Source organism: Numida meleagris, chromosome 5 (assembly GCF_002078875.1).
Source record: "Numida meleagris isolate 19003 breed g44 Domestic line chromosome 5, NumMel1.0, whole genome shotgun sequence".
Classification (NCBI taxonomy): Eukaryota; Metazoa; Chordata; class Aves; order Galliformes; family Numididae; genus Numida; species Numida meleagris.
In genome coordinates this window covers 42,812,499-42,840,095 of record NC_034413.1, presented here as the reverse complement: position 1 = coordinate 42,840,095, position 27,597 = coordinate 42,812,499, and the positions used below count along the sequence as shown (strand labels likewise).

Here is a 27,597-nt window from a genome sequence, read left to right as displayed (position 1 = left end):
AAGATAAGCAAGGGCTTTATTTCTACATACAATGTATACAACACACCTACACATATGCACTTACTTACATGTGTACTTATATACACCTACACGAATACATAGAACTTTTAGGGAGTTAAGTCCTGCAAAAGTAATCAAGTATTTTTATTCATGACATAAACAAGATCCATTCCCAGGAGGAACAAGACTGGAGAAGCAACTCAGGAATAGGATGAGGTGTGCTTTGGGCAAATTAACTTCAGATTAAAACCAGCCAAGGAAAGCACAGGAAAATGCACAAGGCATACTAATATACAAATTCAGTAGAATTTTTGTGGAATTCTTCACTTGTGAGTAACAAAGTGCACTCTGTCTTCTTATGTATTCTGGTTAAACTCCATAATCCCTCACCTTATGCAATAAAATTTTACACATTTGCATTAGGAATTCATTATTCATAAGCAGCATCCTGCCTAGACGTTCCATATCCCTAAATCTAAACTAGGTGTCTCAGCTACAATGAGTCTGCAATAATGTGCATAGAGTACAAGTGGAAAGCTCCAGAAACAGATATAAATATATTTTAATTAGATTAAAATGAGAATTATCTCATCTATATGGTATGAAAATCTAGTGTTTGCGAAGAATCTCATTCTCCTGCTAAAAAAAATGCTATGCAAAGTAACACGTGCCACACTCTGTTACAGGAAGAGACACAGGGAATATTAGCTTACCTGTGGTGGCATAAAAATTCTTCAAACCATTTTAGAACAGGATTGGTGTGGCACTGGAACTGGTAGGGCAGGCCTCTGGTGATAGCACTGAGTGAAGTACTACTGATCATTAGAAGACAGCAAAGAATCTTTAACTGTGCAACTATTTCTATAAATAGCTGTGAGATCAGCATGTTATTTCATTGTGGAAATTAAAGTTCAGGATATGCATGCTGCATGTTAAATTAGATAGTTATAGTCAGATTTCATAACCATAAATAGAAGCATATTCAAATTTTAAAACAAGCCTGCATCTGAGTAAGCCAAAATAAAAATGGAATGCTACCTTTCTACCTTTAAAATTACACATTACTATGGTTTTTCAGATGTACTTGAGGATGATTTTTAGCTAATGGTCAGACAGCATTCATTTTACTTATATAATTATATCCTGCATTACCTCATTGAAATTCTGAAATGAACAAAAGGTAATGCAATGTAACTTTAAGTTTTGGATGTGACTCTATGATGGACACTCAGTTAAGGTCAATTCCCAGTGAATATTAATTCATGAAGGACAGAAACTAAAGGGCTGCTAGTCACTGTGGTTTTACTACATCAGCAAGGGATCCATTCTGAAAGAGAATTAATGCTGATTGTTGACTGGATTAACTGCTAACTCGTCTCTTCTTCTGTACTGAAGAGACAATTTATTTAGAGGGATATTAACAGTCTGTATTTTGCAATTGGTAGGGAGCCACGTGAAAGGGCCTTGCACAAAAGACAGAACTAAGAAGTATTTCCTGTACGGGGCTTGTGAAGGTGGGCCCACGTTCACAGCCAGGATGAGTCCTTCTGCCTTGGCAGGACCAGGACCATGGCTCCTCACTACTGACTGTGGTTGTCTGGGCTCTGCCTCACATGATTTGATTGCTCTATTTCTCCTTCCTTATGTTGTTTTCCTGGAGGTCTTATATCACCTGGAGATGAACCATCCTTTTAAGGAACTGAGACTTTTTTAAAACAGGAAAAAATACCAACCAGGAATAACATTTCACATGAAGTGACTGCCTCTGTGAGTGTTACTTTCATTACAGATGAGATACAGGATTTGGTCGATCTCTGTCATGGCAGCAATACAGTTAGTTTACATCCAGTCATGTTTTTAATCATCAGTACTCAAGATTCATCCTATTCTGTTGTGAAGAGGAAGAATAAAATAGCCATAATCCCATTATCATCACCAGATGTAATCACTCAAGAAGAGTCAGAGAGGATAATGAATTACTCTGAACTGCTCTACGTGGAGGTAAACTCTTACAGTGACCAGAAGAAACAGATTTGTTAAAAATACTTTTCAATATGTGATGGGTGGCAGGATGTTGAATCAATAGTTAAAAAGCAAACCTACCAAATTAAATGGCATAGTGATGATCATGGCAGTGAAAAAAAAAGGGAAATGGAAAACAACTGTGGGCAGCATTGTAAGTAAAAGACCATATTCATATCCTTACCATCATCCTCAGAGAAACTTGCATCAGTAATGGCAAAACAGTAGGTAGAGAGTGCCAAAGTGGCATAGACACTGTATTCAAATACAGACAGTATGCTTATATTTAATAAGCACAGCAGGTGAACAATTGAATTTGAAAGGGAAATTAAATCGGCTGACCTAAGAGCAGACACATTTATTGTCTAGCTCTGAGCTTTCTATTCCATGATTACTGCAAAGCTCTTTTGTAAACCAATATGAAGGAACACATTACTGTGATTGTACATCAGCTAAGCATGGTAGCCACAGTAGGAAATAGAAAAAACATTTTAAAAAGTCAAATTCAATCAGCTTTTACCTCCAAGCTTTTATATTCTCTTTTCTTTTAATCTCCCTTTCTGTGTGATTCCTGCTTTGAGCCTAACGCTCTTTGCATTAATGCTGTCCCTCGATGCCTGATAACACAATAAGGTAGAAGAATTAGCACAGACTAAGAGAGAGACAGAATTCATATTCCAGCTCTCTCTAAGCTAAGCCAGAAATAATCTTTTAGTTGGAACCACATACAGCTGATTAGTCTCATGTTGCAAGATCAACTCAAAAGGAAATGCAACGAACAAAAATCTTCATGAGTGCTACAATTCTTTATTGATTAGAGATGAAAATTAACTTTACAAGTTGAAATCATCTCTGTAACACTGTATCTGACATGTAGCCAAGGAATCAAAGTTTCCCATACCTGTTGAACAGACTCCAGAAGCCAAGCAAATAAAAAATAATTACACTGGGAAAATATTTGTCAAAATTCTTGTGAAATTACTAAGTGAGCAGTTTCATCTTCTCAATAAACAATTCACAATATTTAGCCACTGAACCTCACAAAATTTTTCTGTCTCTGAGAGGATTGTTAAACACTTCCTTGAGATGCTTCCCAGACGTCAGCCCATGTTTCAAAATAGAATGCAAATCATTGAATCCACAAGTAAAATAAAACAGATTATCTGACTGAGGAACAGAGGATATGAAAGCAGGACAAAAGGTGTCACAGGTAATTATAAAGATGCATCTGGTCCCTAGTTACTTTTGACAAAGCCGTTTTTGTGATTTATGGCAGGTGCTTGTTTATAAACCTATTTCAGCACAGGCACACTGAAGCACATTCATCATTCTGCCTGGTCTTCATTATTGGATAAATGTCATTTAAACAGAACCTGAATCCAGACGTCTGCTACCTGACGTAAAAACCAGGATCTTCTATTTGCCTACATATATTTATTTATTTTTATTGACCTAAGGAACAGAGTTGTGCTTGACAGAGGTTCTGCTCTTACCCCACACTGCATTCAGCAAGGAAAGCAAATGAAAGTGTGCTACATTCAGGAAATTTCAGTGTCATTTTGACACTGGTAAGCAGTACTTCCTCTAATACTGATATCTATTTATTTTTTCTTCCCTGCACTTGCGTTTTGTGGAAATGAAGGATAAACAACATGTGAATTTGAACAGCTAGAACTTTGGAAAACAACCAGTATCAGCTGCAGTGTGTCTGCATCCAGCAGTTGTGATCGCTGAATAAAACAAGAATCTACCTGGCAAACTGTTCAAGAGGAAATGACTTAGTTGATGGTTAAGGATTTTTTTTTGTATGTGTTTGTGACTCACACATCAAAAGTTTCAGAAAGGAAGCTTCTGTCTTATTTTTTGTGCATTTTCTGATCTGTGAAGATTGACACAGTCCAAGAGTTTTCTCATCACACACCAAGAAAACCCTGACCTGAGGAATCGCTCCAGTACTATGGCATAAAGTTGTGCAGTCAGTTCATGTCACGACCCTTTTCCATGATTTTATTCCTCTTCATTTTTATCTTCACTGAATATTTCTTTGAAACAAACAAACAAAACAAAGGACAGTGGAAAAAAAAAAGGGAGAACAGAACTGTTAAAATAAATACCTTAAACTGATTTTGTTAGACAAGGTAAATCTGCATGTGTGGTGTGTTTTTGTAATTTTGTACTGTCAATAAGCAACTTTGACATAGAAGAAGGAAGTTAAGTGATTTAAAAATTGTGCACAAAATAAAGTATATATTAAGGTGTTTTTTTTTTTCTTTAGGAAAAGGGATGGTAGTAGAAAGCATTTTTTTTAATCGCAGTTGTAGGTTTAATATAGCAACTACAGGATTCCGAGGCAGTGTGTCTGCATGCAGGAAGAACTGAAAACAGAATGAAAGATGAATGTCTAAATCTCAACTGCATCATACTTCTGCTCAGTACATTTAACTGCAGGTCCAAGCAACTTCCCCACTCTTAACAGTTATGGAACTTAAATAAATCTATTACAGAAAAGAAGATCCAAAGTAATACATTTGGAAAAGAACAAGCAAAAAAGATTTTGAGTTACAATTTAATCTTCACAAATATTTCATTGTCAAAATCAATCCATACCAACAGCCATGATCAAACAAAACACACTGCAATATTCTTCATACGAGAGCACCGGTTGTAGTAGGTAAAATGTTATCTCTGTATAGATATTCTTAATGGAAACAAAGCTTACTCCAATCACCGTTTATTAACAGGAAGCCCTCAGACAACATCAAGTTCTCATATGTCTTAGGTAGGGAATTAACCATACTAACTACTGTCTAGCTATGGAGCTATTTGGATTGATACTAACATTGTTTGTCAATGAGCACTACAAACCTACAGAAAACACAAAGAGAATATAAAAGGCAAAGTCATCATCTACTCAAAGAACTCCACGTATCAGTCTAAAACAGAAAAACAGCTAAAAGCATAGGGCTTTACATAAAAACATATTGGCAACTATGATGCCAGCTATTTTAAGATTAATTCTTGATCTGCAAAGTCATTTCTTCATTCCCAATTAAAGACCTTTCAGTTCAGGTCTTTAGGTTCAGTTACTATTTCCTTCCTGAGACTAGGTTGCTGAATGCAAACTAACTGGAATACTGTTTATTTGTAAACAAAGTCTGTCTTGTTAGAACTTAATGTAGTAGCAAAGTTAATTAGAACATTTTTTCCATCACAAAATTTGATGTTCAGTGCATGTATTCACATTTTTAAACACCCTATGCGTTTCTTCATAATTTTTAATGTATTTGAAATGAAATTATCTGCTGGTGAATGTCATGTATGTTCGGAATCTGAAATTTATGCTACGTGAATATACTTTCAGAGGAACACAAAGCATATTTTAGCACAGCACCACTGAAAAGAGAATAATAAATGATACCAAGGTTTCCTGTTGGCCCCTTCCCCACCTCAGCGCAAGTTTAACTACATCTGTATTACACCATGTGGATGTTTGTTCTACCTATCTGTAAAGACCTCTAGTGCTGATGTGAAGTGCCTCTAAGCCAAAATTAGTCTTCAGGTCAGATTGTCTTGCCTTTTCATTGAAGCAAATGTACGTGTGAAAATTTCCAACTTCTGCATCAGGGTGGTTTTTGTTGTTACAGTTATTGCCTGGAGTAATTTAACCCTTCAAAAAAGGATCCTTAAAGAAGTGGGCCTGAAACAAATCTCTGTTAAAGTCCGTGCTTTTTTCAACGTAGGTCCCTCCATTCAGGTTTATTTTTAATCCAACATTCCAGTCCCTTCCTGCACTGACAACACTGACTGACATTAAAATGAGCATTATACAACTACTCAGTTCTTCCTTTTTCCTCTTCCTAGAGGCAGGCATCATATTTCCCCCCCCCCCCCCAATTGATTGCCATCCTTCACATGTTCTCAAGATCTGAAGCGCTCACTCCTATTTAGGAGCAGTTAACTATTCTGTTTTGTTCTTTCCCTGACCAAGATTGAGAGGTACTGTTTCCCTCTACCCTGTTTTCTTCAGTACAGTTTACTTTCTAGTAAAAGTTGATTAAAAAAACACTTTTACTTTCTTAACATCACCTGTCAACAGCCTTCATTCAGAGGAGAGTATGCAGATTGCATGTTTGAGTTGGCCACTATACACACTGCAAGTGAAGGGAGAGTTTCTGCACTTTACTACACTGCTATACATCCTTGAGAGTGCCAAATACACCAGCCAAGTTTTATCGACAAATTCCACATACCAAGATCCTTTTGGCATTAGTGGAAGCTTAGGAAGAGACAATCTGATTTCCATGTCACAAACTAAAACTGCACACCCTCTGAAATATTTTAAATAAAGAACAGTAGCAGGATGACCCATTTTCTAACATACATAAAATAAGCCCCAGAACTATACAGTTAGGAGTCCTACCATGAAATTCTGGTATGCAAACAATTTAGTTGTCCATTAAGAGTTTATAAATCCTGTTATAGTTGCAACATTTTCCAAAAATATCTATATAGAATTATCTCCAAACAGAATACCTCACTACAAAGGACCACGTAAGAGCTATAGACCAAAGTAACTACCTGTTAGTACCAATTTATTTGTAATTATTCATTTTTTAGGAGATTTATTCTGCTTATTTCACTAGATTTTTATTATTTTTTTCTTCTTTTCAGGTCTTGCTGTAGTGGATACTTCTTCAGGGATTTCAGTTTCTAGGTTACAGAGCAAGCACTCCTCATTCCTTAAGGTCTCATGTCTATTTTTAAACATAACCTCTTTCCAAATATCACATTTTTCACTTTCTGTTGCAGAAAGAACCTTCTTTCTTCCAGCTTTTGCCATGAAAAACAACTCAAAAGGAAATTCTCTCATCTGTTTAGTCATATTTGCGGCCAGAATCAAAGGTTAACCGAATTTTCAGCTTCTATCGTTGAAATCATTCTACATTCTTTTTCACAGATAATCTACCTACCCTTATTTTTTGATTACATTAATTTATGGACAAATTCACAAGTGGGTAATAGAGCTGGTTTATCTTCAGTAAAGGAAGTTATTTTAAAACAGTAATGCAGTACAAAATATAAACTCTAAGCTTGGCTTCCTGCTTTATCTTGTTTACAGTTTGAAAGGGGAACAAAGAACTAGAGGGTGGTTTGAATGGAACTAACTTTACTAGCTATTTAACCTATGGATACCTCTCCATGGGGAAACAGAAAACTGAAGTAGGGTGCAGCACTGTAACTTAGATGTTTGTAACACAATGCTTGCAGTGTGCTTTTCAGAATTTTCAGCAACACAGAAATACTGTACAATAGAAGTGAATTCACCCCAGACATCATTTGAGCCAGGAATTATCTTTGATGTAGAAGTCAGTTGATAGCTGTCTATAAAGGAATTTTTAGAAGAGTGTTATTGATTTAACTTCATTTAAGAAGAATGTGACCATTCTCATAAGATGACAAAAAAACACATTACTGAGTTACAACTTGCACAGCATTAGGATATGAAAATTGAAATAGCCTGGAGCATCAGATAAAAGTAATGTTTCACACAAAACAGGGTTTTGTTTCCTGTTAAACGTAGTAAAATCAGGATTTACTGCTCTTTCTTTGGTCTTTTCCTACCTTCCCACTTTTTATTTGGAGGAAATCCTGTATCTTTGAAATAAAGTACATTTAGTATCCTCCATGTAGTCAGAAGGGATGCAGGTAGGAAGTTTATGAAAGAAAACAGTGGATTGATGCTAAACCAGCCTTATATTGATTTAAATATCTCTGTCTTAATGAATATTGTCTCTTTTCTTTGTTTTGAGAATTTTCAGCTCTCTTCCATTTTCCATATGTTTTCCATTGATCTCAGCTTGGTGTTTTTCAGCTAAGCAGAGAGGACTGTAACTGGCACCATCAACAGTAGGTAACTGCCCTCACTGCTACAGTGACAGACATGAAAGGACGTGAGGTGGATCACCCTGCTGTTGCTTAATTGAATGCTAACTGATGGGAGGTGCTTTAACACAGATACAGCCTGGACATACCACAGGGAAACAGCCATGCAAAGATGAATCATTCTGTGAACAGTGTGCTTGTAAGAAATTTGCTAATCATGAGTTTGCATGTTTTCTATATTCAGAAGACCAGAGAAGGAACAGGAGAAGCCTTTGGTGGGACAAGGACCATACTGTAAGGGAACAGATTCAAGGCAATCAGCCCTGGCAGTGTCTGGCCTTGTACTTTTTTTGGCAGCACTAACTACATCAATGTGCTTAAATCCCAAACAAACAGGCTGGAACAAAGGACACAGTACATTTACATGAGTTGGAAAAAAAGAATTAAACTGAATAGTCTTATCTTTCTGATAAACAGCAAGAACTGGAAAGTGGAAAGGTAAACTGAAAATAATCAAGAAGTCTGTCAGAAGTATTACTGTTGACTTCAGCAACGAAACTCCAGACAAATGTAAAAATTAGGAATAAAAAGGTTTTAAATCGGGCAGTTTACTTGTTGTGCTTGAAACCACGAGATCAGCATGTTCATGAACCAAAAATTAGAACTAAGAACTTTCCCTATTCAGCCTGTTTTGCGTGAGAGAAAATGATATATACGGGGAATCTCATAGATAAAATGAAATAATAACAAAGAACAAAAGCAGATTACCAGAAGAGAATGTAGCCTGTTACAACATATGGACAAAAGTTACTGACAGAGCAGCAATTAATCTCTGTAACAACCTCTCCCTGTGGGAATTGAAGCTCATAAGCACCTATATGATTCACACCACTGCTTGTTAGGTGAGATTGGTCAACAGCTCAAATCCCCTTCCCCACTTTCTTTCATTTTTTATTTAATTTTTTACAACTTACGGCATCCTACATGGCCCTTAGTTTAGTTATGAGTTTTAAACAGTAATGTTATTTTCAGTTAGAAAAAAACTTAGAACACATTTAAACTCTTAGAGATGGAGGTCCTGTCTTTTCTGACACTCTTACTTTGAGGCACAAGCTCTCCTGCCTGTTTGTCATGTTCCTGATTTTAATAGTCCGCTCTCTGACATTAGACCAAATTAACAGCTGTTAAGCAAACAGACTCAGGTATCAACCACTTTCTGTAATAATGACTATCTTTTGTCATCAAAATGGTGGAGATCCTAAAAGAAAATCTTTCCCATTGTACAATGTCCATAGATCATCTTGGTAGTCCTCTGATCCACAAGACAGAAACTCTGGAGAAGATAACGACAACTGTGGACAAATCCTTCTCCAACTTACTACATCTAAAAGAACTTTTGAACATATTTGGAAGGATTAGAAGGAGCTGAGAAAAATCTTCACCTGTTGATATAAAATATTATGAAAATAGCTAAGGAATTACATTACTCAGAATAGCAACATTTTATTTGAGGGGGAAGGGAGGAAGTGTTGATGAGGAAATTACAATTGTGAATTTGTTTTTCCATGGTGAGAAAGACACAAGCTTCTGCCTGTCTATTTGAAGATGCAGATTGCTCTTATTTAATAAAATTTAAATCCACAAGCTGAAACTTATAAAAAGCCTCTTAACTTTCCTCCTTTTGAGATATTTCAAATGTTAACTCAGATTAACTATAAATTTCTTCCATTTCTCTGTTTTAGGTGGAGGAAAGATGAAAAAGAATAATTGAAATAGACAAGGTTCAATATTAATCCCTTTAATAAGATTTGTATTTCAGTTCACCTTTGTTATTCCCATGTTTCTAAGAATTTTACTTGAGTTGATGACGGTGTTAAATGGGACTATTCTTTAAAACGTGAAAACCAGCAAATGTATTATCAGAACTTAGGAAATAACGAAGATGATACCAAATAGGAAACAACTCATGGAAAAATGCCTTGACATTTGCTAATGTCTTAATCCCAGTGTTTAGCAGACAATCATCAATAAAGCTGCAGAGAATCAGCTTTCTATTTTGTAAGAAGGAACTACATCCCTGGAATTCCTTTGACTGTGTTTTAGATCTAAATTTAAAATGAAATATTAATGGTCACTTTTTTTCTACTAATAAGTCAACAGCCATGCAAGTTATTTTACTAGTAAATCTCAAATTTTCTAACCCAATCAATAGAATTTTAACTACGTCCAGGACAGATGTTGCAATAAACAGGAGGCATTTTCATTAAACTTGTTTGTCTATAGCCTTGACGACATAACATGAAGATAAACTGAGGAAGTGTGACTGAGTAACTGTAGTTACACAATTTACCTTCTTACAGATACAAACGAATCTCTTAATATTGCCAAGAAATGACAAAAAAGAACAACTACATTTGTGAAGAAATTTGTGAGATTGCAAACTCTAGTACATAAACCAGAGTATATAAACTATGAGAAGACACTCTCGTTGTTCAACATACGATAACTTTCGCTGAAGTTTCTACAACCTCTTCTAGTTCTGCAACTCATACATTTTCATAGCAAGAGTCAAACCACTTATAATCGTTCAAAGAAGAACAGATATGTTTGCTCATCTCTGGAACTCTAAATCTCAGGCACAGATTTGTACAGGAAGCTGGTTTCTGATGCTACTCACAATTCAGAAGAGAATACAAATTAGGTTAATGGACAGAGTGAATTAAGAAAATAATGAATGCTGTTAAATTTAGATCTGTTTAAACACATATGAAGATGTCACTAGTGCTAAGGCTTACAGAAAATACTACATCTCTAGGTATATTTAGAACGTTTTTTCTTTTTTCCATAAAAAACTGTGAGAACTAGCCAGAAGAAATTAAAGAAGCCTCTGTGGCTTTGCTCCTAAACTCAAAGTTTTTATGAGGAATAATTTGAAAAACTATTTTGCATGTTCAAAGTGCATAAAGAACATAGACAATAACTGTAGATTTCTGGTTATAAGATTTCTGTTAGGAAAGGTCTTTGTAGTGAGAATGTCTCAAGTCTTCCGTATTTTATCTAATATTCCAAAGTTAGTGTGATGATCTGAAGCTGTCCAATCTCAAGGTATTCAAATTATCCACTTTGGTCCATGGTATGGTCCCAGCAGGCCTTTTCCCCATCTTAGCAAGCAGAGTCAACTGACTCTGTGTGCGTTTGGTGGAGCAACACACTCAGTTCATCAAAAGATAAGATGTACGGTATGGTACAAGCCCCTGTTGACAAGCAATAGATAGCCCCTTTAATTTAAGAACTGCCCTCCTAATCCAGACTGAAACGCTAATGTAGGTGTGCTCAAAGAATCTAAAAGGTTGCTAATGCAAAGTGGGATGTGGATAAGGTGTACAAGGGAGACACGTATGGAAAATTTTTCAGTGGTAATGGAAGTGACACTGGAAGATAACCTGTTGGTCACAACGATTCCTGTCAGCCTCATCAGCAGGATCAATAACTGATGATCAAGTTGCCTTGAAGAAATAAGCAACTGACTAAAATAATAATAAATAATAATGCAATTATTTTGATAATAAATCTGAATTAACTTATTGAATTTCAGAATACAGACCAAATCCTGGCTCCTTTTACAACTGAGATATCCTGGATGGATGATTATTCTGGATGCACTATCTTAGAATCTACAAGGGCTGTTCCAAAAGTAACACCTACTATTTTATTATGTTGGCCCACAGTATCAGAGGTAGCTGTGGTATGGTAGCAGAGGTTGAGCCTTCCCACCCATACTCTGTTACATTTTGTTGCTGTATGATAGATGGCAGCAAAGGCGCAGACTGACAAAATGGCATCTGACATGAAAGTGTGGATGAAGCAAAGGTGTAATTGCATTTTTTTTTTCCCCATAGACATTCATCAACACTTGCTGAACATTTACAGAGACCAAGCAGTGAATGTGAGCACAGTGAGGCAGTAGGTGGTCTGTTTCAGCAGTGGTGACAGTGGGTCACCTCCACTGGTGCAGATATTTGCGAGCACAGCACACAAGCTCTTGTTCATCGCGGTCAAAATGCAGAGCTAATAGAGGTGCCTATAATGAAAAGTAGTGTTTTGTAGCTGAGAATTTGCTCTATCAAACAGTGTTGTTGTGCTCCTCTTTTTGTTGTAGGTTCCATGGAAATAAATAGGAGGCATCAATTTCAGAGTGATCTACATAAATAGAAAAAAACATAGGGGAGATGCAAAAGAGAAAGGAGAATCTGGCTGACAGAAATCTCAATGAAATATAATGTAACTGTATCTAGACACCTAATAGTACAATAATGTATGCTCAAACATGAAAGTTAGTGACGAAAATCCTCTATATTTATAAACCGCAGCTTGTAAGCAGGCATTTTTAAGCTCGATGCATTAGCTAGATTTCTAGCAAGTTTGCTTGAAATTAACAGACTGTGAAAACACTGAGCCACATTGCCTTGAGTGCTTTCTTTACAATAAATTGTTAGAAAATACATCAAGCTTTCTACATGAAAGTTTATCCTGAAAAGCTTTAACAAATGTGACTCCATGGCATCTTAAAGAGCCTATTAAGAGGAGAAGTAGATCAGAGAAAGCCTTCGTGCCAAACAGCCTGTGTGACAGGAAACAATCTCACACACATGTTCTGAATACTCATTTGGAATACTCATTTGGCATTATCATAAACAGCTTCAGGAGGAAAGGCAAGAAAGGTGGCAGGGTGAAATCTACTTTATCCAAGCAGCCCCTTCACCAGAAACACACAGAAATCTTGCCTCGACTGAACTGGTTGATGGAAAACATTAGCATCAAGAGAAGTACAGGATGGGATTCATAATAAAAGCAGTTCATGCATGTATGCATGTGTTTTACATGGTACTAATAACCAGTGTAATACAAGAAATAACTCTAAACTAGCTGAATACATAACCACCTCTGAAAGTAATCACAATAAAAAAGACAACAGTAACTATTCTTGGGCTGCTAGCAAGCCCTCTAATTGTTCTATTTAAATAGTTCAGTTTCAATTAAATTGAGGAAAAAAATAATAGAATTAAGTGCTTCACCATTTACTGTACTTGAGTGAATACAATTTATGTAATCTGTGGAGGATCCCCATTAGCAGGGCTCTCGGTAAGAAACCATAGTGATTAAATCATTAAATTATGTCTAGGAAGAATGAATACCCCCAGTGATATAAGAAACCTTGATGAGATTTTAAACAATTAGAATCATCAAGTGCATTTATGAATAGAAACTATACTAAAGGCAGAAAACATTTTAAAAATAGTTCTTTAAAAAATGATGAGGGGAACTATTTTTACCCTACTGCATTTCACTTCCTCCTTGGTTCATTAACACTAACATCAATTGCATCCGCTTTGTGTCATCAGATCTCAGCTCAGCCCCTTCAGTATTTCATGCTCTGGTCAGTAATCCGGATTCACACAGCCTGTTCCCTCTTCCCACTCTCCATGCTTACCTCAACTGGATAACCCATTTCAATAAATGATTCCCTAATTGCTAATTGCTTTCCTAATTTGGAAAGTCATTTTTAATTTCAGTGGTTACATTTCCCAGAACAGCCGATAATAACCAGCTTTCATTCTGGTTTTGGTTTGTTTGTTTATAAGTTTGGTTGATCAAAACCAAGGTCAGCAAATGAATCCATTGAAGTGTCAAGTTCTTCGAAAACATCTTGGAAATATTGGGTTTTCCTTCAGTGGGATTGGAACTGTTAGTATATGTAGAAAAGTGAAAGTTTATGAATAGTATCAACTCGTCCACTGCCTTGCCACTACTGAGGTGTCAGTTCAAGAAAAAATTGTGATGTCACAGCATGAAAACAGTCCAAGCTACAAGATCAGCCAGGTCTCCTTACAGTCACAAGGAGATAAACACAGAGGTGATAGTTCTACAGGATGTGTTTTATAATGCATTTCTGTACTAGACAGGCATTACACATTTTAATTCAGATTTGACACAGCAACTGTTGTTGAAATCAAGATTAGAAGAGCAGAATTGTTAAAACTAAAGGATAAAATAATGTTGTGTAGAGATTTGGCCTTCTATTTTAACATCATGGTTCTTGTTTATAAACTTGAACTTACCCAGCAAAGATCTTCCCAATACAACAGCCTCACTGTTGAATCTGAAGCTGCACAGCTGAAGTGGTTGCTGGTCAGCCAGTTTAGATAATAAAATATTGCTTAAGCTACCCCTGTAAAAGACCAAGTTGATTCCAGGTTTGCCAACGAAGCAATTCAGCTCAACATGATGTATTATATGAAAAACTGTTCTTTTGTTTTTGTTAATGAAACATTATTGAAGATATGCTTATTGACACAAAAGACAGAAAGTTCCCTTGAAGCTCACGTTGGCTTATTTGTAAATCCTTCACGATTCATGGGTCACTGACATGAAACGTGTGTTATTAGAGAAATACCGACATATTTTTTTCTCCAGTGGCATAAGAATGCTGCTATAATTTTAAAGGTGCTCTTTAGTGTTCTTGATAAATTCATGACATCTGAAGTTCTGGCTATAAATAAATCCAGGAACAGTGGCACTGACAACTATTTCACCTTAGCAGAGATGGATGGTATTGGGATTATATGAAATGTAAACCAAACAAACTTTGAACCTAGTGCTTCTCAAAATTTTATATTTTATAGAAAGGGCATCAAGAAAATATTTTATTGATGATTTAATTTTCTTCCCAGGATAGCTGAAGAAAATTCACACCTTCACAAGATTGTTTTTTCTATTAGTATGAATTAAGACTGACCAGCTTCCTCTGGCTTAGTAGAAGAGGACTAAGGAAATAATGAATCTTATTTTTCCCGTTTTTTTTTTTGTTTTGTTTTGTTTTGTTTGGCTTTTATTTATTTTTTTTTTAAAGGGACACAGAAATAAGTGCCAATATTTCCTGGATATAAATTGCAAAATGTTCTGGTTTTCATGATATTCAATTGATATTTTTCAAACTGTTTAAAAAATTAAGAGGTCATATTTATTGGTTCCAGCCACGTTATAGACTTGCAAAGCACAAGAGGTCTGCTTGTACGATGTGCTTCCAAAGCTTTATTTCTTACTGCTTTTCTGAGGACTCTAATGGCTGATTCAGTCTCTCCACCTACTGACTTTGCTCAAGAAACATGCTGACAGTCCAGGTGATATCACTTGTTGCTCATCAGTTATTTCTCCAGTAGGAATATTCCGTTTATTCCTTAAGTTGTAAATTTGCTACTCAATATGGTTTGCTTGTATGTTGGTTTGTTTGGGGTTTTTGTCTTTTGCCATTGTTGGTTGGGTTGCTGTTCTGGCCTGGTGCTTGCATACACTCCTCTCTTCAATGCATTCCAAGTTATATCAGAGTAAGCCAACCTCATTCTGAACTAGCCCTTGTTTAGCTGAAGAATTTGAAGATTTAACTATAGATAATTCTCAAATCCAAGCACTGAGACTTCAACATGCATTTTCTGTGCCTAGTTGCTTTTGAGAATAAGACCACTGAGTTCACTGAGTCATGAAAAAAAAAGAAAAAAGCTCTGTCTTGTAACACTGACAAATGTCAGTCAACTTAAGAGCTGGAGAAGTCCTGTCTCTTTGATCAGCTTGAACAATGAACTGTCCTCCTAATAGCATAGTTCTTTTAAAAGAAAAGAAAGAAGAGAAAGAGAGGAAGGGACAAAGAAAAGCTTTGAACTAATTTATTTGTTACATAGGGTTTGCAGCACCCTTTTTTGAATGTACTACTTTTTATATCAGTTATTTATACAGACTAAAATATAAAAAATACATATTTTTCACTCATTAATATCACTGCAGTTTAAAAATATTGATTCATAAACAATTTAAGGTAGAAAATGTAGGATAAAAAATGAAATTGACTTAAATACTGAGTTGTTCTACCTTAATCTTTTTGACCTACACATTTATGTCTTACAAAACATTGATGATTTTGTAAATATAGTTCTTATTAACATAACAAAAAAGCTGTGACAACTGAAAATAAAGCCTGTATAAAAAATAAGTGGGTACTGCTCAGAGATGGCACTCATTGATCTTCACCCAAAATACGCCTGTCTGTACAAAACACAGCAGTTAACATTGCTTTATATGCTTCCTAAGAGACTACATGGCTATGGAAATAGTGCTTGCAAACGATGCTTTTAGGGATCAGTAAGTTGGTGCATAACAGTTCCTGCTAGTTTAGAGGACAGTAAAGCAAATATTATCATATTCTACGCATTTGTTATGGAGACACCTTGAAAGTTAATCCAAATTAACAGGAGGTATCAATTTAAAGTGCATTCATTAAACAGTATTAAATCTTGATATTGACACTCTAAGAATTAAACATATGGTTATGTTACTGCAGCTTAACAAGCTGAGCCACAGTAACAAGCTCTCTACGTATTCATTGTGCTCTATAAACCGTGAGGTAAGATGAATTAATTTAAATCTCCTATGTAAATACATTTAATATCACATTTGCTGTGTAATAAGAGCATATGCATGAATATACATCACAGCTAAGCTCGTGCCTAGGAACTATTAGTAAATCTCTACTTACGATTTTTTTTTTAAACAAATAATGATTATTTAATATTGTTTATTGCAATTTACTCTTTTTGGCCTTAAGACAATATGATCATATTTAGCCTCTAAAAGATACCTCATGTATGAAGCTTCCAAGGATATAACTTCATATTCCTTATCCCAAAGTCTCATTCATCTGTTCCAGTAACATTCTCTTGAAGTTTAATAACAGCAGATAGATGAAATGGCCAAAAGCTCTCACCACCTCTGCTTCCCAGCATCCATGTTTTGATGCTCTTTTGGTCTAGCAGTCTCATGACCATCATCCTCTGGCAAATGTGTGGAGTTACTTAATGCCTAATTCAGTTGATTTTAGAATAGTTTTTAAATGGCTTATCATTACATAACATTGCTCCTTCTAAAAGTAAGCTACCTTATGATGTGATAGTTAATCTTTAAAAAGAACAAAAGTTATAAAATAGCATAAGGATTAGCAGTAGGATCAGCAATCAGTTCTGAGCAAATCCATTTTTAAAATAACTGCACTTGCGGTATCTCTAAAATGCAAAGAAAAGTGAATAAACTGACAGTGTGAACCAAGAACTATACCTCATTCACCGCTAGTCTCCATCATTAGTGGGAATAAAAAAGATAACGTATTACAATTGAACACCCAGCTAAATAAATCAAAGCAGTCCTTTAAGCAGGCATTAAGCTCAGGACGTCTTTCTTTAAAAGTAATGGCTTACTTTCATTAAAACACGCATTTTGAGAAAAGGAAATGCCATTTTAGGTCTCAGATTTATGCCTAGGCATAGGAAGTTATAAATACCAAGAGAAAAAAAAATCAACTTTAAGTTACTGTTTTTGTTTTGGTTTGTACTAATTTGTGTGAATAGCTTGAAGTTATCCTGAACCTTTGTTTGGAAAAGGGTGCGAATTGGGCAAGTAACAGAATTAAACCCTTTCCTGAAAACTGACTCAGATGGTGAGCCCTGGAACCTCTGTGTAGAACTGCAGAGACTTCAGCTCCACCCCTTCCAGTCACTCAGGAGCATTGCTTGCACCTGAGCTCCTCTGGGTTGGCCCTGTCTTCCCACCAGGTGCTCCGTCACTTGTTCAAGCTGTGACTTAGCATGTCTGCTACACTACCAATATGATGGCATTAGTAAAGTTCTTCCCAATACCTGTTTATTTAGAGAATTATAATCATCAAAAATATTTAAGTGTAAAAATTGCAATGGGCTATTTAAGACTTTTTTTTTATTGTATTTCCATTGTACAAATAGACATTTTGTCCTAGAGCAATGCATTTTTTTTCCTATCTAGACAACTTGCCTCTACAGACAGACAAAAGACCTGGAAAAACCATTGACAATTGATTGGCTGGAGTATAAGATTAGACCATGAGAAGAAGCTTTAGGGGAAAGGCAACTGTAAATAACAAAATAACAAAAAAAAAAAAAGTTCATATCAGTATAAGCTGTTTAATACAAATGTAAATCTGTGTTCTTCCTTGGTCGAAAGTAAAGCCTAGTGAAACAGCATTTGCCAAAAGCCAAAATAAATACTTCCTTCCAGCTTCCACAAATAGTAACTTTGCAGGTATTTGTGTGCATGTACAACTATATATGCACATTCTTAAAGAGCTGTTCTCGTAATTTCGTGTCACTTCCGAATTTCAGACTCCAGTGAACAGTGCATTTTTTTAAAAGCATTTGATAAAAAAACTTCAGAAATAATGCAACATATATGTTCTCTTGAACCTCCTCAGAGTGTTGGGAGAAGAACCTCTATACCTGTGTATGTCTATACCTGTGATCCCTTCTCTCTACCAGGTCTCTTCATGCATATTTAAGAAGCCCATTCACACTGGTGCCAATTTCTCTATTAGTAGTGCTGTGTGAGTAAAGCCAAAGCTTTGCTGGTTCTCTCATTTTTAGTGTCTCAGTTTTCTCAAGTAATGAATTATTTCATAACTTCCATAATGTAAATTTATTAACTATTAAAATAAACCATTCAGAAGATATACCTTTTGCAAGAGTTTTCTTAAATTTTGAATTACAATTGAGTGACGAGATTAACTGATTTGTGCTTTTTGATATTAATGTAGAAAACCAATTAAGCAAAAGAATCCCAGGATAACCAATACAAAGTTCTTTCTTTCACACACAAAAAAGCACAGCTGATCATTAAAGTGATATTCTGCGTATTAAAAAAAATAAAAATAGAGAAAGAAATGGGAAGCACTAGCAGCATCACTATTACAGAATTACTGAACAGCTTTTTGAACTGCTTTTCTTTTGTGAACAGTCAGTAATTTCCCTTCTAATGTAAACAAAAATTAGCTTCATATACTTCGCAACCTCCACACTTAGGGAAATCTACTTGTCTAACTCATTTGTATCAAATAAAGAGGTTTAGTTACAATAGATTCAAATGAAGCTTAAAAACGGTTAGCAATTTGCGTGTCTGAACATCGAGATCATTTCTCCATAAGGCTAAAATTAAAACAGTGGGAAGTCAGAGCAAAAAAGAAAATTTCAAAATGCAAGTACCTTAGCAAAAATTGCAGAGAGATTAAATTTATAGTTTGAATAGAGCTTGGTCTATTGGAGATAAGAAACCTGAATTCCACTGGAAATAGGCAGTAGCCTACATACGGAGAGAGAAGAAATTAAAGTGAAATATCACAAGAGTGAAAGGAACAAAGTCCACAAGGATAGACACAATATGGTACAGAAGAAAGGTCACACCAAAGATCAAGTGTTCAAAACAGCACGGACAGCAAAACATGTTCTGCTCCATTCTGCCAAGCAGACCCTTTCACTTATATGCCATTTGGAGAAATTTCAGCTGTAGCAGCTTTAAACATGGAAGATACAAAATAACAAAGAAGACACACTTGCTTCTGAAAATCTCATCTAAGAATCTCTTTAAGTTGTAAAAAGTAGGTTGTTGCAAACTGTGACAATATTCAATGCAGAAAAAGGTTGCTTTGTTCAGTTGCATTTGTCAATATTCGCAAGTAAGTATATCGATGTTAGTGCAGGTTTACTAGTAAAAGGTCAAACCTCCATCAATAACAAAAAAACAGCTGTTCTGGTATAAGATATATATAAAAGTGAGCTCACATTTTCTAGTCCCCACTCTCAAAATGACCAGATAAAACCCTGCATTTCACTGCTCCTCCCTATTGCTGCCACTTCCTGTGTACACATCAAATGCCTGGCCCTGAACTTGAGAGCATCCATCACCTCTCAGTAAGCTGAACAAATATCACTCCACTTGTCAGCCTGTACCAGGTCAAAACCTAGGCAAACTGTAACCCTGTACAAACAGCAGTCTCTCTGTAGTCACAAAGCAACATCATGATGAATAACTCTCTGAATATGAATGTTTATGAATTATGAATTAAGAACTAGTCCAATACATATTTTCAAGTTATTCAGAAAAAAAAAAAAACCTTATTGTTCCACCAAAAAAAATGGATTTCCTAAAGCAAAAATACAGCCAAGCAGATCTTCACAACTGGCATCAATCTTTATGTTTCCACTAACATTAATGAAGAAATTTCAACTTCCATTACTGGGATCACATACAGTTAACGCACTTGTCATATATTATATCCTCCTGTATTGCATTCCAGCAAAAATATTCAGCCCAGATTTCATGTATAAACATTAAAATATCCAGTCTGCAATTATAAAATCAAAAAGTAACAGTGGAAATTAAACAGAATAAAATATGAATAGCTTTAAAAGAGCAAAAGTCTTTTAATGTAACATGTGATTAATGTATGTCACATTTACAAATATAAGCAGCAGATGTAGAGAAAACGTATGGCAATCTCTTCTTTGATAGATGAGAACAAAGGAAAGAGTTAACCCTGAGCCTCTTTTGTCCTGCTCTTATCTTCTCTCATCCAAGGCAAGACATGACTTGTTTGCCTTTAATTACCACAACACCCAATGAAAAATCTTCTAGACAAGAAGAGAGCAAAAGGCAAAGGCAGCAAAACTGTCAAAGTGGCAAGAAAGCCATGCAAAGGCTGCAGGAGCCATGACTCACCCTGAGGAGACGGCCGCCATCTCAGGTGCTCCAGGCAGGAACCCGATGCTGCTAGTTGCAGGAAATGATCTGAAGTGAGAAATAAATAGCAACAAGCAAACAAATTAATGAGAGCATAGATAAATCAAACTTTGTTCTAATTCTTCTTATGCTATACATAAACATAACTATTTTGTTAAAACAAATTGGTGCTATAAATGGCTTCACTATTACCAGGCAAAGCAATGTACAAGCTTTCCTCACACAAAGTGGAGAAAATAATTTCTTGCTTCTCAGTTCCTTTTCAGCAGTTTCTAACTTTCAAAAGACCTTAAGATAGAATTTAAAGAAGAAATAGGAAGACAGAGCAGAAAATTCCAATCAGAGCTCTGTGCCAACCTGCTGCTCCCTCAGGGAGGGCACCACAAAATGTCCGACAGTGCCTGTCCCGTGCTGCCTCAGCAAGGCCAAAGGAAAATGGCAGCTGGCAGTCCCAGTCCACAGGGATCTCCATGGGGACCAGGCAAACCTAGGCTGAGATTAGGGATTAACACCTTGGGATAAGGCCCTGTGACTGGGGGAGGCCAGGGACACCCTATAGCCCCTCAAAGCCTTGAGACACATTCTGTTTAGCTGCAAATCACCTACTTCAATGCATGCCAAACAGAAAGGACAGAAGCATAAACAAAGGTCATAACGGCATCAAAACCAGCACATATGGTGGCAGACCTGCCTACAAGGCCAGGGGCAGAGCTGGCTCTTCATCTAGGGGCTGTTTTAAAAGTGTTTCATATGTTAACACCATTGCCAGGGGAAAATGAAGAACGCCCATGTTGGAGAGGTTAGCATCCAATAAACACTGAGGTTACAGCTGAGGACATTTTTTTGGCTGCATGCTTATAATCCAAATGCAAGCAGTCTCTGAAGTTACAAGGTTTCAATTGAGTGCATGCCATCTAATGTCAGAAATGGAAAGAAGGATAAGTCTAGCTCAGGAAACTGAGGAGATAATTCATGACCCAGTCACCCCAGGCCTGCCAAAGGAGCAATTTGGGGGTGCTCCAGGTTCCTCTGGCACCATGGTGAGGACTGGTCCCCAGCACCCCTCTGCCAATCCACATCAGCAAGGAGAAACTTCCAAAAACTTTTTTTCTGAAAACACTTCTTTGTAAAACCATAAGCGTATCAAAAGAATGAAAGAGAAAAAGCATGATTTGTTAGAAGCTGCCTTCTATTTTGTAAGAGGAACAGATGTTTTATTGTAATTAAAGCTCATCTTTTTGCACAAGGTGACTCCTGGAGCATGAATATACTTCAAATAAACAAGTTTACTGTATTGCTTTCATATGAATGTCGATGATCCACAGTTTTCTTGTAAATCTAACTTATACTTGAAGAATTACTTTTTAAAAATCTCCATTTCAGCTCATATGGCTTTTCATTCCATTGCTTACTCTCCCAGCTAAGCCCTAAATAATTACTTTTACTTAGTACATCTTGAATATTTATGGAAATTTCCTTCCTATAATATAAAAATGCAGTGTAGATATCTGAGATTAGTAACCAAATGAGCCCAATGTTGAGTTGATTAAAACCTGCTTAGCAGCAATGTACTGCATTGTCACACTCATATAAGCAATTTTGCATAGTTAGAACTACCCGATTACTTTTTAAAATATATTAGTGAAGCATTGTAAACAGTGCAATGTGTGTTTAAACAACACACAGTAAAATCTGTATACAGTTAAGTAAATCACCACGTTGAGCTCTGATTCCCTCCTAGAAATAATAACGCCAAAGTCAGATTGAGGTCAAGTCCAAGTAGGAACAGTGGGACATTTGCAACTGGAAACCCCTTGGGTCACATTAATGAAAAGACTTGGGCAGATGCAGTGCAAGACAGAAACAATGAAAGTCACCTTGCAGGAAAACCTTCCTCTTCTGCTACGCAGGAGAATTTAGCAAGTAAAACAAGGTGCACATTCTAAAGCGTTTATTTCCTCGGGGCTTTGAGTTTTTCATTATGGAAATCTTTATAAAATGGTATTCCAAGCAGGCTTTGGATTAACGCAATTCAGTGGGAATTTCTGTGCTAACAAAACCAAAATTAACATTTAAGTATCCTTAATAAGCGTCATGTACTAGAAGCAAATGAGCAAGACTTGTTAGGCAAATGATAAACTGTATCAGCAGACTAAATTTAACAATCTCACTGATGGCTACACAGTAACATAAAGAAGACGCTGTGGAAGACGCTGTTATGAGAGCTACTAGGAAAAGGAGGCTGACAGATTCACCAGAACTGCTAGCAGCATTCTGCTAACCTACACATTTCTGGAGCTGTGGCATGCTGAAGCACCTTCCCTCAGCTCTGGACAGCACTGATTATGGGCAATTTGCTACAGACAATGGTAGTCTGTTGATTATTAACTACATATCAAAGAAAGCACGAGTTTGCGAATGTGTGAATGAGTCATTATCTGGATCAAAGGAGAGCTGTGCCTGACTACTTACAAATATCATCAACTTGTTTTCTTCCAGATTTATTACTATCTGTCACTTAATTTTAGCAAGGCATAGCATAAAAAAAAAAAGTAGTGTCTTGCTTGCTTGCATTCCCCCTTCCATTCTCAGCTTAAAGCTGCTACGTGCGGCTGACAGTTTTCAAGTGAAGCACTTGTCATGTTTAAGTCAGCATAACAACCAAATCAGAAACCAACTTGCTTTTGTGATAGCCAGAATAAGAATGCTGCCAATTTTTGATGCGAGGCTTTATCTGGAAGAAATAACGTACAGATCATTTCTCTTCATAAGTCTACACCTTAAAACCTTCCTTCTGCTTCTGTATTAGCTGTAAGTCTGAATTTTATACATCTGAAACCACCTAAATTCTAAAAGACAATAAATGCATGTTAAATCATAAACATTCTGGTAATCCTTTTTTATGTGCCTCAGTACACTGATATAAACATAAAGACAGTAGGAATTTCTGCTTTGGCTTAGACAAATTTTTATGCAACTGAAATAACTTGAAGTGGATTTACTAATGAATCTTAACAAAGCATGGTGGAAATATACATTAAAAAAACAAACAAACAAACAAACAAAAAAAACTACCCTCAGTTCTGGGACTAACACTTCAGAAATAAATAAATAAAATGTGTGAGTCCAGAGCAGAACAACAAAACTGACCACAATTTCTACTTGAGATTACTAGAGAACACATAGAGCTCTTACTGAGCAATCATTTAAGAGTTACGATGGTGTGTAACTATTCAAAAGCAGTCCTTTCAGAGAATAAAATAGCAAGGAAGTCAATGAACTGTTTAAAGCAGCTGAAAATAGTTGAAATAGTAAAAAATCTAATAAACAAATTGTAGAGATGCCATGAAAATACACCAGAGAATGGTCTCATCTGTGCAACATTCTTCTAGTCGAAGGAAGAAGAGAGAAAAGAAAATCCCACAGCAATGAAGTTTTCAGAGTAGGCATGAAATTAAAGTATAATGAAAAATTCCCTGCTAAGTAAAGGTACCTAGCACATCCGTATCTGAATTCTATTGCTGAATACTTAGCTGTATTGTTGTCTTAATACTGTTAGTGACTGGTATATTATAATGTCTTCTGTTGTGGTGTCATTTCTGAAAACACAATTTTTACAAGTATTTCTGTGAATAATAACAACACAATGTTTGCATTTTGCAATCTAACTTAAATAGACACAATAAAAAAGAATCCTTTATTCAAAGACACAATATCTCTTTTTAAAATGTTATTTTCTAATTTAGACTCCAGAATATTTTACTTATTCTCTCAAAATGTCTAATTCTTCAACTGCAAAGTAAGTATGGTGAAGAAAGGTTGGGTAAAAAAGACAGCAGTCTTCTATATCTTTTAGTGAAACAGAAAATATAATCATTTCCATGTTGGCTATTTTGTTATCAGTAGTTGTGTAAGTACAATTTATTTATAGTGATTCAGATCAACATCATCTAGATAATTGCTTTTAGCTTACAGATCAGCTCACTGTACTACAGAATAATATCCTAAAATCTTAGGCATTCCAATTCTGCATTTATAGATGTAGTATATTCATGCTGTAAGCTGACACACAGGAAAAAAAATTACCACCAAGATGCACTATACGGAAGAACATTTCAGATGAAAGTATTTTACAGGTAACTGCTTATTATGTGTCCTCATTAATGCTAAACTGTAATGGAATTTGTATGGAAGCATGTAAAAATAATTTTAAAATAATTGAAATCAAAGTTATGGGGCACTTATAGTGTTCTCAAGTAAACAAGAATACATGGAATGATAAAGATTAAATGAGTAGCTCTTTGCTGCATTAAGAAGAGATCACCTCTGAACTGGCTACATCCACTTAAGAATGCTTTTATCTTGATAACTGTAAATTGCCAATAATTGCACTAATATCACCATTTACTGGCAAGAATTCAGTTGCAAATGGCTGATTCAATGCCTCACACATTGCAGCCTTTAAGCTTTCTTCATTCTCACCATTTTCTATTAGACTGAAAGAATGGGGCAATACTTAAAATGTAAGCTAAAAATTTAACAGTTGTGGTGGATAGACGCTCATGGATTGTATTCTAGAAACAGTGTCATGAGGTAAGATTGATGAAATTTAAATAATGTGAGCTATCATTTGAAATTTAAATCAAAACTTTTCTGACATTATGATTATCTTTCCTTAATTACTGATAAAATGGAGATTAAATGTTAATGACTTATCAATATAGCATAAGATTTTAAAAAGATCTCAAACACAGAGAAACAATAATTCTGATACAGTTCTGTCCACAGAAAGAGGTACTGATAACATTTTGTATTTGGTGAGAACACAAGGCTCTAAACATGTAAAAGGCATCTCTCCCCTATAGAAAGAAAGAAGGACTGTTTAGGACCAGAGTTTGATGTCTTCCCATGAATGTCTTCACAAGTCACATACGTTAGTAAGAAAAGATGCTGAGTATTAGTGTTTCCATGTGATTAGTTTGATTTTTTATGTGATTAGATACGACCATGTTGTAAAGAGGAGAATCTTGAAGAGGCATAGCTGCCTAGTTTATGCATGTCAGGATTAAGGAGAAGAATGCTCGGAACAACATCGGTTCTTATTGAAATGCACACTGAACAGGAATCCTCCTTTTTATTCTCATTTTAGCATGTGAAGTGAGTGTCAGAGCACATACTTTGCAGTTTAGTGTTCATCTACAGAATAAAGGCCTCTGTGGTCAGCAGCTACAGCATCAGATCATAATAATGGATGATGTCTAATAATCATCTCTTATCCACTACCAGAATAGCAATTACAGCCATTTCCTCACTGGAAACTGCAATCTCTTCTTTATTTGGCACTAAAATTATTAGCTCTTTTAAAGAGTTGTAAGGTGGATTTATCAATACAAATGCTGTTTATATAGTGCTGATAATGATCCATTATGTCTTAATCTGATTCTGCAGCTTCCTCAGGGTATGAAGGTTTTTTTTCTTTTTAAATGAACATCATATCTTTAGTAATGGACACACAGAAAACCTAAGTAGGCTCTCTCCCCAAGCAATATTACTCAATTCATTTTGTCTTTCAAGACAAGATTCATTTATGGAAAATAATTATATTCAGGAAAGGGAAGTAATAATGCAATAATGTACCTACCTAATACAAACAAATTTAAAGTGAAGCCTGACCTAAGCGTTTGCTGAAATGCTGGGATTAAAGAAAAAGTTTATGTGAATATAATACATCATATCATTTATTAATATGCTGAAAATAACCTGGGAAGTGTTAGAATGTATTCCTACACATATCCGTTGTGTGTAGATTGCAATCAGTGTTATGAACGTACCTTGTGTTAACTTGAAAATGATGGTTTGATACTCCAAGTGTGAAAATTCAGCCCCTGGTAAAAGTTTGGCTTGTGAGTTTAACTTGTTGCTTGTTTTTCCCTTTGCAATTGTGTTTCAAGTAAATAAAACAAAAACAAATAACAAACAAAAAAACCACAACACAGCATGAGACGAAGAACAGTACTATTAACCAAATAACTGTGAGAAAAGTAACTCAGCAGTGACCTGGATTTCACTGAAGGTCTGCGGTTTGAATATCTGGGGATAGATGCGGAGAATAAAGTAGGACAAAGTTGTCATTTAAATTTATGTAATTTCAGATGCTTCTAATACAAATTTTATTTTGCAAATTGAGATAACCATTTAGAGTATCACAGTTCTGCTTTTGTGTAGAGAAGAAATGGACTTATGGACTTGATTTATATATTCGATGAATCAGCAATGTATAATTACTTTTAGTGATGATAATCAACCATAATTATTGACCAAGTCTAACCATGACTGTGTCATTAATAAATACGGCAAAATTAAAAGCAGAATAATATACTTTACAGCGGGCAGGCTAATAACAACTGAGTTAGTATCTCAAATCAATTTCTTCTAATTGCCACTTAAACAAAACAATCAAAATTGCTTTGCTCATGTTTGGGATTCCTTTCTCCTAATTTATCATAGATGCTGTTATTTCATAAGTGACATTTAATACTGCCTTCAAAGGAATGAGTCAATGTCTGTAAAAGTTCACTCGAAACAAACTTCAAAAAACATCTAAGTTAATATGTCATGAATTAGCTAGAAGGACAGCTTACTTGAGTAAGACTCTTTGTAGGAAGAAGGAAATAGCAACTGAAGTTAAGGAATTAGGTCTTTCACATTTAAGGCAATTCTGACACTTCCAAAAACATTCCCAATGGATTAAATTCCCACGCATTACACTCTTGTGTCGCTAGCTGTCTTTTTAACAGGAAAAAAATATTCAGGTGTCCTGAATATGTTTATTTGACAGCAAGTTAAATATTCCCGTGTCTCTTTGAATAATGAGCTCCTCGTACACATACCTTAAATATGCAGAAGCACAATTGAGATCTGAGTCTTTTCTTTTGCTCACTTTCCATTTCACCATGCTCTCTCTGGTGTGGTTTTTGTTTAGTGAGGCAGAACAATTTGGGGTGTTTTCACTCATAACAAAAATATTTCTTTGTTGCTCTGATTTCC

The 27,597-nt window shown here is 35.7% G+C and overlaps 1 long non-coding RNA gene across 2 annotated transcripts in view; it reads right to left on the bottom strand.

Annotated features, from left to right (window-relative positions):
- Positions 1 to 27,597, bottom strand: part of LOC110400094 — a 168,788-nt gene that overhangs the window by 85,170 nt on the left and 56,021 nt on the right. The window contains exons 1-2 of one of the 2 annotated variants that reach the window (XR_002439627.1): positions 20,908 to 20,981; positions 20,530 to 20,598 (exon numbers count right to left, since the gene is read on the bottom strand). This is a non-coding gene — a long non-coding RNA (uncharacterized LOC110400094). Of the gene's footprint in view, positions 1 to 20,529; positions 20,599 to 20,907; positions 20,982 to 27,597 lie in introns of those variants that run through there. The other variant, XR_002439626.1, reaches the window with a different exon arrangement.